The sequence below is a fragment of the Henckelia pumila genome, chromosome 4 (assembly GCF_033568475.1).
Source record: "Henckelia pumila isolate YLH828 chromosome 4, ASM3356847v2, whole genome shotgun sequence".
NCBI classification, from domain to species: Eukaryota; Viridiplantae; Streptophyta; class Magnoliopsida; order Lamiales; family Gesneriaceae; genus Henckelia; species Henckelia pumila.
The window spans coordinates 200,598,820-200,609,645 of NC_133123.1; the positions used below are offsets into that span (position 1 = coordinate 200,598,820).

A 10,826-nucleotide genomic window follows, 5' to 3' on the forward strand; every position below is an offset into this window, starting at 1 on the left:
GTATTAATTGTTCATGCTTTCATTTTAATGATGCAAAACATGGATTATGCTTTGTATTTTTAATACCTTTTCGTTTTTCAAATTCAATTGATTTTTTTTTTCTTTTTGTTTAATTCTTTCGTCATTTTTTGTGCATGTGATTTGCGAATGTATTGTGCATAAAGTTTGACATGCTTAAGACTGATCAGAAGGAGACCATGAACATATTGTTTTATTTCTGGATCAATTTTTCACATGTTTGAACATCTTTTTCTTCTATTCACTATTGATGGATCATTTAAACAAACATTGAATAAAGTCAATGTCTTTCGACCTCGATAAACATAATGAATGCTTACCATGAGAATTTTCTGGATTTATTTACATTTACGGCATATAAAATATTAATTAATTCATATGTTATCATAATTAGTTTTATGTGACATTTTCAATTATGATTTCTTATAATTAAATTATAAAAGGGGATGATTTTTTGGTTTGTCGAGAAGACATTATGTTTGACATTATTAAAGTTCATATAAAGCTCTAGACAATTGTGTTTCAACTTTCAATATGACATTAGGAATAGGGCCATCAGAATCGACATCTTGGAATCTTGAAAATACAAGGAGGCGCCAAAGGCGTTCGTCATCAAATGAAGCGCATGAGGTGTATCTTGAACGTCGACGTGCAAAATATCAAAGGCGTCGGCTGTAATTATTAAGTACAAATGATCAAACTGTCACCGAAAATACAAGCACAAATCATATACAAGATGTAGATGGTGAAATTGGTAAACTATATAACCTTACTAGCATATATTTTGTATTACAATGATGACTTTTAATTTCAATTGAGCTTCATTCTAATTTTCAAAAAAGTTAATATTAATATTATCTTTGTCATTCACATTTCAAACTCATCTCAATTTTCACAGGTGATGACACTTCGTTTTCTGTCCAACAAACTTCAACATTATGTCCAATAACATCCACCTTCGAAAATGGTGGCACAATCGCACAAGTAGATACAGGTTATGTATTTTCCCACTTATTAAATGTACACTTCATTTTAAATATATTATTATATAATTATTCTTCATAATTATTTATTCAATATGATTTTGATAATATATTTATATTGTTATGTGAAAAAGATGAATTTCATTCTTCACGTAGATTTACTAAAATAATTTCTAAATTATTAACCATTTCACATTTTTTGAAAATATAAACATGTAATATTTGATCACTCTAAAATTAATTTTATCTTACTGTAATAAACTAACCTAAATTATGATCATATTCTTCCATACATTATTTTCACACGTGTACGAATGAACAACCATCAAAACGCAAAAATCAAGGAGAGGAAAAAAAAACTAATTTATATATAGTAATAGGTATTATCATAAAATTTAAGCAAGTAGAAAGAAATGATATACAAACAAGATTTACAGAATGCATTCCTGTAATGAAATTTTCTTCTTAAATATGGTGTTCTTCAATACATATTTCCACATCCCAAAAGTATAAATTATATTATTTACTTAAAATGAATAAGGAAACAAAATTGTTACAAATAAACGGAAAAAATCAGCAAGTTCAAACACTGGTATCAAATTAATTGGAAAAAATGGGCCGGGATTTTAAAAAAAAATTGTTGGATTTTATTGTATCGGTAAATTAGGGATAAATCCCCAAACACAAAGGTCTTTTGCTTTCCAGTCCCCGTGCCAGTAGTTTTACATTTTCAGTATCTGACCCATGTTCATTTTTTGTTTCAGCTCCCCATTTGCCCCGAAATTACCCATATACCCTTTTTAAAAAAAATATATTTTATATATGTTAAATAATAATAAAAGATAAAACCTTCCTCATTTCCTTCTTTCTCAAATTCTGGTCGATCCATCCTTTCTCCCTTTCTTCTTCACCAGCCCTCATCTGCGTATGGTCTTCTGCACATCCGAGATTTAATCAAAAAATTTGGCGTGGAAGATGATGAAAAAGTCGCCTAAACCCAAGAAGTCGAAGAACATAAAAAGGGCAAAGCAGAAGAAGTCGAGCATTGATCTTCAAGATTTGAAATCGAAAAGAGCTTCACAACGTAATGTTTTTTGGAATCCATTTCAGTAATTCTTTTCTATTCTATTTCGTTATTATTTGTTGTTGTTGATATTACTTTTTTTTCGTATGCTAAATCTTAATCCCTAAATTCTAGGTTTTTTGTTGTTCATTCGCTTACAGATAATTTGAATTGTAGGGTTTTTTTCTTGTTCATCCGCTTACAGTTAATTTGTTTTAATATTAAACTGAGTGTTTATTCTTCCTGATGAAATATAAAAATTATGTTATAGTGGAGAAAATATTTTTATGTGGTGCAAAAACCACACCCCTGTTTCCTGTTAGGAAGAATTATGGCGGGTAGTTTCTTAAATTCTCTACGTCGGTTACCTAATTTTGAATGTTAACTTTCGACATCGGTATATTGAAATGAAACTTGTATATTTATTTATTTAGATTGAATTGAGTATTCGAAATGCTTATATAATTATAAGCTGGATTTTAAAATCAATGTAACAATGATTGAAATAGAGATTTTTATCACTTAATTAAATGGTTTTACATTTGATAATGAAAATGTGATGATCATATCTATATTTTGTGTGTTTGTGATTTATATGTAAATTATTTTTCTGTTATTTTTTGTGTGTTTGTGATTTATATGGCAAAAAAATTTTTATCACAGTACTTGATCATATTATGGTTTATTGATATTTATGTATATATATATATATATATATATATATATGAGTTCAGGAACGACAGTGGAAGAGAACGTTGTTGATGAAGGACAAAACAAGAGAAGTACGAAACTGTACTGTAGTCGATGCTCACCCACTTGTTCTAAAGATGCGATGACAGAACTAAAACCAATTCTAGGACAAAAACAATGGATTAGGATAAATGAGACTCCTTTTGCTAATTGGGTTGACATGCCCGAACTCGCTGTTAGTAGTCGTAGAGTTGATTTCATATTGAATAGATTTCAGATTGAATCATGTTCTTTGACTGTGTGTGATGGTATTATGATTTCCTTTGCTCCAGAAGAGCTTTCTATTATTCTTGGATTGCATCATATTGGCCAGCCTGTAGACATGGATCTAAGAATGGATTCTATATTTGTGGCTCCTCAATTTGGAGGTCAAGTTGGAAAAGCAAAGCGAGCGACAATATATAAAAAACTTATTTCTCTTGCAGACAGTGATGATGACTTAGAAGTTGATGATTTTGTTCGGCTTTACATTTTGTTCATCTTCAACTCCATAATATTTTCCACCGGAAATTATTTTACCCCGAGTTTTATATTTCCTTACCTGGACAATCTTACCACATTCTTTGAATATGCTTGGGGAGATTCCGCGTTTCGATTTATTCAGAGAGAAATACGCAAAACTGGAAGTAAAACTTATTTCGATGGATGCACTGTTTGATTAATGGTGCATATTTTGTTACTATAGTTATTATTGTATTGTTTTATCGATTAATTGACTATTATTTAATTTGGTTTAGGCTTGGGTGTACGAGAGAATGCCTTCTTTAGGTGTACGACGTAGTTTAGAAATATTCCCTCGCTTGTTTCGGTGGATGGACAGCAAAATCCCATTGAACGAGGAAAAAGCTGAATTATTGACTGAAAAGTTCAAACCATTAATTAATAGTTTACTCAACCATAGGTGTTGAAAATGGCTGACGGTACTACCGATTTAGTAAGATCAGAAGTTGTGAGAAAAAAAGTTGTTGTGATTAATAATCGAATGTGTTTTGAATTAGGATATGGTAGTGTTAGGCGTCGTAAGAAGACAAAGATTGTGATTGAAAAAGAAATGATGGATGTTGGAGCAGAATTTAAATTGCAGAGAAAAAATGAGGTTGGATTTGTGACCAAAGAAGATGATCCTATTGAGAGAAATGATGGGCATGAGAATACTGAGACAAATGAGGAGAATGAGAATATGAAGAGAGATGAGAATTTTGAGAGAAATGTTGAGGATGATAATATAGAGAACAGTTAAGGTAATGTGCATATTTTCAGAAACGAGGATGAAGAGAATATTGTAAAAAATGAGAAAGAAATGATTGAAGCTGTTGGAAATTCATCTAAGATTGGATCGTCTAATGACCATGACAATTACAGTGATCTTAATTTGGTGGTGCAAAATGTTATAAACGAAATTAAGAATGATGTGGGATTTGATAAAAATGATGGAACAGTTGAGGAAAGGAAAAGTGTGAGTTGTGTTGGTACTAGTAAAGCAGAGATCATGACCAGCTTTCAATCGTCAATCGTGGATACAGTAAGAACAAGGGTTGACCGCAAGAAGAAATGGAAAGCTTCGATCTTTGTGACGCCGCCCAGTTCATCGCCAAGACCTAAGAGAAAGGGTCAAAAACGGGTTTGAAATTCTCTTCATCATTTTTATTTTGGTTTTATGTATTTCCACACACTGACAATTTTTTGTTCTTTTCTATTGTGGTTCATAGTGTATTCGTTTGAAGGAAAAGTGCATTGTAGATGTTGATGAGAATGCTAAGAGTCCAATGAAAGATGATCTACATGAATTCAAAGGCAGGACCGATTACTGTGGACATGAGGAAGCAAGTGATGAAGAGAAACAAATTTTGACACACTATCTTTTTATGGAGGAATTAGAGTACGCTTATATTTAATGATTTTTTTCATAACTATTGTTGAATTTATAGATTCAGAAAACATTAACTTTTTGTTTTTTATATAGTTTCGTAATTTGGGAAGACGAAAGTATGATGTTAGATGGTCGAAAATTTTGCCACTTTGTCTTTGGCAAACCCGTTGATTTCAAAATCATAAATGTTTATATGCGAATTATGCAAGCAAAAAGTAAGGAATATGGATCTGAAATATATTGTGTGGACACAACGGTTCAGGTTCGTCTTTGCACCCCGATTATGTATGTTTTATTGTCTTTTTTGACCAAATAAGAAGTATGATATTTTTGCAATCTTTGTTCTGCAGAGAGAAATTTTTAATAGACTGAAAGAATATGGGAGTGGACGTAAGTTGCGGAGCGATGATTATGGAGATTTTATTGCAAGCTTGACATCTGCGACTAGGGAAAGATTGAAGCACTTAAACGAGGAGCTATTTACAAGATGCAAGTACATCATTTTTCCATTGAATGATAGGTGGCATTGGTTTTTGCTTGTGTATAAAACTGCAGAAGGTGTGTTCAGTATATGGAATTCCTTGCATGATCCATACGCATCTGGCACCACAAATGTTTTTGTGAGTATTAGTACGACCCTATTTGAATGTTTAAATATAATATTAAGAATGAAATCTTGTAACTTTTAAATTTTGATAGGTATTAATTTTGTCTGGATACATGCGGTTCCAATCTGGTTTTGTCTTAGCCAATGAGGAAGTGGTGATAGAAAAGTATCGCGATCAAGGTCCAACACTTGAGTGTGGTGTCTATGCACTTATGTGGACCGAATGCTTGGCTAAAGACAAAGAGGATGTAGTGACCCTAACCCGGATCACCTACTAAACAGAACTTAGGCATGCAATTAACTTAAAAAAACAGATATCAGAATAAAACTGCGGAAACCATAAACATTGTACAATACCAAGTAAAGGAATCTGTAATTTATCCAAATAATATACAACCAAATCGAATAGCTGTATCAACCCAAATAACAGTAATAAAACCTAGACGAAGCTCCAGCTGGCCAACCACTGACTAGCCCCTCCTAGATCCACCCTCCTCGTCCAATCGCAAACCTGCCCCATGGAATAGGGTGTCCAAAAACACAGAGTACGAGACGTGAGCATAAAATGCTCAGTACGAGAGTATGAGTATACATGCATGCAAAGTGAACTCCCTATAAACTCGAGGTCAAGGATCAGATAACAGAGACAGACCGGGCCCTGGTATGTAGCACGCTATGCCGTCGCTTCAGGAGGTGGCTCCCATACCATAATACCAGTGGATATGCCGGACCCAAATCGATGGAAGTCCAACCACTAACAGAATAGGGAAAAACCCTACTAACAGACATCTCGAAGGAGATAGCTCAGTATGCAAATGAATGCAGCATAAATCAATGACATATAAACCATGCAGTCACATAATACATGCATACTCAGTCAGGATATCTCGAACAGTACTTCTGTACCTCAATTCAGTGCAAGCTCTACCAACTCTAGGTCCACGCCTATAGTCTGCTCTACACTGCCAAATGATATTACTATCATTAAAGCGCTCTAAATGCCTTAACTAAGCTATTGCATACTCCTAAATATTTATAGAAAGCAAAAGCTATACCTTCGTCCGTCGTTAGCCCTTTGATGTCGATGCCTCCAGAACTTGGGCACAACTCCGCTACGACTACCGAACGCCTCGCCGACCGCCGGGTCAAGCCTAGGAAGGCTAGAACTACTCGAATAGACTAGAAAGGAGAGGAAAATACTCGGAATTGGTGATTAGAAATGAAGCCTCGGCCCTCTATTTATAGACAAAGATCGGAACTTCCGATCCTTGATCGAAACGTCCGAACCTCGATCGGAACGTCCGATCCTGCCATCGGAGCTTCCGAAGATCCTGATCTGCCACGTGTCAAAATATCACTTGTTGACTCCGGATAGGGGTGATCGGAGCTTCCGATCCTGATCGGAGCTTCCAATCTAGCCAATCGTCATGTCTGACGTAATATGATCGGAGCTTCCGATCCTGCATCGGAGCTTCCGATCCTGCATCGGAGCTTCCAAACCTACCTTCGAAGCTTCCGAACTCTATTCAAGTAATTATGATTAATCCCTTAATTACTGATTTCGGGTACGGGGTACTATATTCTCCCCCACTTAAGATATTTCGTCCTCGAAATCAGATCTTAAGTACCGAATACAATACAGAAATCAGAAACATTCTTTATTCAAATCAAACATTTACAAAGTTTGCAATTGAATACAACTTAAGAATGAAATCAAAACAACTCAGGATGGTCTTCACGCATCCTGTCCTCAAGCTCCCAAGTAGCTTCCTCAGTACCTCGGCGCTGCCACTGAACTAAAACCAAAGGAATGACTTTGTTCTGTAAAACCTTATCCTTATAATCCAGGATACGAATAGGTTTCTCAACATAGGTCAAATCCTTGTTCACCTGAATCTCAGACCGCTGCAGAATATGAGATTCATCCGCCACATACCGTCGCAACAGAGATACGTGGAACACGTCGTGAATACTGGATAGATGCGGTTGCAAAGCTAGTCGATAAGCCAAATTTCCAATGCTCTCCAAGATCTCAAACGGACCGATAAATCTGGGAGACAACTTGCCCTTAAGGCCAAATCTGAGAATCTTGCGGAAAGGTGACACTCTTAGAAATACTTTCTCCCCGACATCGAACTGCAAAGGCCTACGCTTGATATTAGCATAGCTGGCCTGATGATCCTGTGCAGTCTTAATCCGTTTCTTGATATGATCGACAATGTCTATCGTCTGCTGGATAAACTCCGGTCCCTCAGCCTGTCTCTTCCCCACTTCTTCCCAGAAGAGTGGAGTACGACAACGTCGCCCGTACAACGCCTCAAAAGGTGCCATCCCAATACTAGTATGATAGTTGTTGTTGTACGCGAACTCGATCAACGGCAAATGATCTTGCCAGTCTGAACCAAAATCCATGACGCACGCTCTAAGCATATCCTCCAAAGTACGGATAGTGCGCTCTGACTGACCATCAGTCTCCGAATGATAGGCAGTACTCAAGCTGAGAGTAGTACCCATCGCACGCTGAACACTCCCCCAGAATCTAAAAGTAAACCTGGGGTCCCGATCGCTGACAATGCTCACAGGCACTCCATGAAGTCGAACGATCTCCTGAATGTACAACATTGCCATGCGATCCACAGAGTAATCTCGGCTATAGGCAATGAAATGCGCTGACTTGGTGAGTCGGTCCACCACAACCCAGATAGCATCACAGTTCCTCGGGGATACCGGCAAATGAGAAAAAGTCCATTGTGATAAACTCCCATTTCCATTTAGGAATAGGCAGACTGTGAAACAATCCTCCAGGTCGTCGGTGCTCTGCCTTGACCTGTTGACACACCAAACATCTCGAAACAAACTGATAAACACTGCGTTTCATTCCCTTCCACCAGAAACGAGTACGTAGATCCTTGTACATCTTGTTGCTCTCAGGATGAATACTCAACTTAGTGCGATGTGCCTGAGACAAAATCTCCTCTCGCAACTCTTCATCCTGCGGAATCACAAGCCTACCAGACAAACACAGAAAGCCATCTGACTGATAATGAAATCCAGACGAGCTACCCTCGTTAGCTAGACGAGCTAAACACTGGGTCTTCGAATCAGACATCTGAGCATCTCGGATCCGCGAATGCAAGGCTAGCTCAGATAATATCGCAAAAATCTGGATACTCTGCATACCTTTCTTATGCTTGAAGGTATAACCTGAAGTACAACAGTCACTGATCGCACTAGACATCGAACAAGTCTGAAGTGCGGATAGTCGCACCTTCCGACTCAAGGCATCAGCGGTGAGATTAGCAGCTCCAGGATGGTACTTTATCTCGCAATCATAGTCCTTAAGCAAGTCCATCCAACGTCTCTGCCTTATGTTCAACTCCGCCTGAGTGAACAAATACTTGAGACTCTTATGGTCGGTGAAGATCTCAAATTTCTTGCCATACAGATAATGATGCCAGATCTTCAAAGCGAACACAATGGCTGCTAACTCCAAATCATGGACTACATAGTTGTCCTCGTGAAGCTTCAGTTGTCTAGAAGCGTATGCGATCACATGCCCATTCTGAGTCAGAACACAACCTAACCCCTGAAGAGAAGCATCAGTGTATACCACATACCCTCCAGATCCTGACGATAATGCCAACACCGGCGCAGAAGTCAACCGCCGTCGAAGCTCACATAAATTCTCCTCACACTCGGAGGACCACTCGAAATCCACACCCCTGTGGGTAAGCTGCGTCAACGGTCGAGCTAACTGAGAGAATTTCAGAATGAAGCGACGATAATACCCTACTAGACCCAGAAAACTACGGATCTCAGCAACTGTCGTCGGACGCGACCAATTAAGTACCGCTTCAATCTTGCTTGGATCAACAGAAATCCCCTCCCTGGATATGATATGGCCAAGAAAGACCACTCTATCCATCCAGAACTCACACTTTCTCAGCTTGGCGTACAACTGCTCATCTCGAAGAGTCTGCAGTACAAATCGCAAGAGAGAAACATGCTCTTCCGTATTACGTGAAAACACCAAGATGTCGTCAATGAAGACCATGACAAACTTGTCCAAATACTCCCTGAAGACACGGTTCATCAAATCCATGAATATAGCCGGCGCATTAGTCAAACCAAATGGCATTACTAAAAACTCGTAATGCACATAGCGAGTACGGAATGCAGTCTTGGCTACGTCCTGATCACGGACTCTCAACTGATGATACCCAGATCTCAAGTCAATCTTGGAGAAAACTGACGTTCCCTGCAGCTGATCAAACAAGTCATCAATACGAGGCAACGGATACTTGTTCTTCACAGTGACTCGATTCAGATGCCGATAGTCAATGCACAACCGCATCGACCCATCCTTCTTCTTTACAAAGAGAACAGGAGCTCCCCAAGGAGATACACTAGGACGAATGTACCCCTTGTCCAAAACATCCTGTAGCTGATTCTTCAACTCATGCATCTCTGACGGAGCCAGACGATACGGTGCACTAAAAATAGGCGAAGTACCCGGCATCAACTCTATGCCAAACTCGACTTCCTTAGCAGGAGGAAAACCCAAAATCTCATAAGGAAATACATCTGGAAATTCATCCACAACAGGAATGCTCTCTATCCCAATACTCTCTGCGGACAAATCAACTGCATAGATAAGGTAGCCTTCCCCGCCAGACTCTAGAGATCGACAGGCTCTCAAAGCTGATACCAAAGGCATCGGAGGCCGCGCTCCCTCACCATAGAAAAACCAGCTCTCACTCCCCTCCGGATGAAAGTGTACTAATCTCTGATAGCAGTCCACTGAAGCTCGATAGGTAGTCAACATATCTATTCCCAGAATGCAATCAAAGTCGTCCATCGCTAGGACCATGAGATTCGCTAACAGAATGTTCCTTTCGAACTCTAAAGGGCAACCCATTACTAGACGCTTAGCCAAAGCAGATTGGCCCGTCGGAGTAGAAACAGACATCACTACGTCTAGTGCAATGCATGGTAACTTATGCCTCTTAACAAAAACATGCAGAAATGAAGGATGAGATGCACCAGTGTCAATAAGTACAAGAGCAGGTATACCATAAAGCAGAAATGTACCTGCGATGACTTTCTCATTCTCCTCCACTGCCTGATCATGTCTCAGGAAAAACACCTGGCCAGAAGCTCGTGGTCTCAAATGAGAACTCCCAGCAGGCTGTCCCTGCAACTCTGCTGTACGGTGTCCTGAGAACCAGATCCTGAACCAGATCCAGAACCGCCTCCCTCAGATAGTGGACAATCTCTCCGGATATGACCAGTCTCTCCACAACAGAAACAAGCTCCAGAAGCTCTACGGCACTTGTCGGATGGATGGTTCTTCCCACAGTGTTCACACTTGTCCTTCTTACCGAAACGGAAAACACCTCCAGAACCAGAGGAAGAAGTAGATCCAGACTTCTTGAAAGTTTGGGCACGGGGACCCAAAGAACTAGCAGGCCTTGACTGAGGAAAAGACCTGTTTTGCCGAATGCTATCCTCCGCCTGGTGACAACGGCTCACCAA

General features: G+C 38.7%; 1 long non-coding RNA gene across 1 annotated transcript; it reads left to right on the top strand.

Annotated features, from left to right (window-relative positions):
* The first annotated feature begins 4,821 nt into the window (after window positions 1-4,821).
* Window positions 4,822-5,428, top strand: LOC140894666 (uncharacterized). Its single transcript, XR_012153893.1, has 3 exons — window positions 4,822-4,946; window positions 5,035-5,304; window positions 5,384-5,428. It is a non-coding gene; the product is annotated as an uncharacterized lncRNA (long non-coding RNA).
* Window positions 5,429-10,826: the final 5,398 nt, after the last annotated feature.